The sequence below is a fragment of the Phaenicophaeus curvirostris genome, chromosome 21, assembly GCF_032191515.1.
Source record: "Phaenicophaeus curvirostris isolate KB17595 chromosome 21, BPBGC_Pcur_1.0, whole genome shotgun sequence".
Classification (NCBI taxonomy): domain Eukaryota; kingdom Metazoa; phylum Chordata; class Aves; order Cuculiformes; family Cuculidae; genus Phaenicophaeus; species Phaenicophaeus curvirostris.
This window is the reverse complement of record NC_091412.1, coordinates 11,013,132-11,015,377: the sequence shown is the minus strand read 5'-3', so window position 1 is coordinate 11,015,377 and position 2,246 is coordinate 11,013,132.

The window sequence follows — 2,246 nt, the reverse complement described above, 5'->3', positions numbered from 1 at the left end:
CTTGGGAAGGTGGCGTTCCCTCTCCCCTCGCTTTTCGAAGCCCTCGGTGGCAGCTGCTGCTCTCCACAGCGCGGGGCTTGTGCTGCCGTCACATCACTGCTCCCTCCAACTACCTGAGAGGAGCTTGTGGAGAGGAGGAGCTGGGCTCTTCTCCCAAGGGACAGGGGACAGGACGAGAGGGAATGGCCTCAAGCTCCACCAGGGGAGGGTCAGGCTTGACATTAGGAAAAAATTTTTCACAGAAAGGGTGATTGGTCCCTGTCCGAGGCTGCCCAGGGAGGGGGTTGAGCCCCTTCCCTGGAGGGGTTTAAGGGACGGGTGGATGAGGTGCTGAGGGACATGGGTTAGTGTTTGATGAGAATGGTTGGACTCGATGATCTAATGGGTCTTTTCCAACCTGGTGATTCTGTGATTCTGTGCTGCCTGCTCTCCTGGCGCCTCACGGGGGGCACAGGGACAGCTCCCTGTCAGACACCCCCTCCCTCCATTAGATTCGCACAATCCTAGAATTAGGTTGGAGAAGACCTTGAAGAGCGTGCGCTCATATGCAGGGCTGCTCTCAAGCTGTGCCAGGGCAGGTTCAGATCGGACATCAGGAAAAATTTCTTCACTGAAAGGGCTCCCAGGCTGCTAGGGGGGTGGTGGAGGCCCCCTCCCTGCAGGGGTTTAGAAGATGGACAGACGAGGTGCTCAGGGGCGGTTCAGTGGTGGACAGGGACAGTCGGACTTGATCTTAAAAGCTTTTTCCAACCAAACAATTCCATGATTCTTTTCGAGGCCAGGTTGGATGAGGCTTGGAGTCTCTGATCCACGGGTGGTGTCCCTGCCCATGGCAAGAAATGGGACTGGATGGGCTTTGAGGTCCCTTCCAACCCAAACGGTTCTGTGGTTTTAGGTAACAGATGCTCTCTGGACATTCTCTCCCTCCTCAAAACCCTGCTTGCCCTCCCACTAAAATACACGAGGTTTTGAGGAGAGGCTAAAAACAGCAGTGAGAAGGAGTCAGCAGCTGCTGGATGGGAGTTGCAGGATTGCTGCAAAACATCCATTTGTGTCAGGGGGTGGGATGGGGGGGGAGTGCAGGGATGGGGCAACCACCACTGCCCTCACAGCAAAACATTTCTCCCTAAGAGCTCATCTAAATATCCCTCTTTCAGCTTAAAACCGTCACACTCTTGAGTAATCAAATGAACCATTATTACCAGTGACAGAAAGTAGGAAACTCCCTGCTCTGTTGCAGAAAGAAATTACTACAAAGGGATCTATCCTGTATCCATTTGTCAAAATGTTCAAATTCTTCAGAAAAACAGCTCTCTTTGTAGTTTTTTCAGCTACAGGGGGGTTATTTTGTATGTGAACACCAGACTTATCTTACAACAAAGGAATGACAATTAACCTATAAAAGGGATGCTTTTAGTTGCAATGCTAAATCCATTTCCCATGCTGTGGTTTGGAAGGCTTAGTATACTCTGAGAGCTTCATTACCGTCGTAGTACAATTAATCAGAATACTATTCCCAGATATTCTTGCAGTTCTGATTAAATCTGTGTCTTCCTCAATGATTAAACTAGGATGATACAACACATCCCAGGGTGAATGCTGCTATTGCTGAAATTCATCTCATAAAAGGTGTTCTTAGCCAAAGAAAATCTTTGTGAAAGTCTTTCTCCTTTGTAGGTTGACTCTAATTCCTAAATGTATTTTGTATTGCTTCAGTCAGGTTCGTTCAATCTTAAAAAGCAATCTATCCATTTAAACACAGAAGGCTATCATGTGCAAGTGCATTTTATAAACTTATTATGCTAAGAGACAGTTACCCAGATTGGAACTCAGGCGTGTTGATGGGAAGTGACACTCTTGTGGATGGTATTTCTCTTTCAGGAATAAAAGGTAGGCTTTGTTCACAATGTCAGTTAGCCCAGCGCTAAATTCACTCGCTCAACTTTCCCTACCTGATGTCGATTCAGGCATGAGTACACATTTCTGACAGCCCTATTAATAGAGGACCTAACTGCAGCATTGAAGGCTGGAAGGTTATGTGAAACAACTCTATTTCTATTCCATTCTATTAATCAAAATCATCCTGAATTGTTCACCACTAGGTCACTCGCTGGCAGTCATCTTACTTAAGAAGGGAAGTTTTCTACACCCTCCTATGGCTTCTGTATAATTTTCCTTGTAAGAAACACAGGAGGCTGTGGGCTGGGAGACAAAGGGTGTGGTTTAAGCTGGCACAAATGACCTGG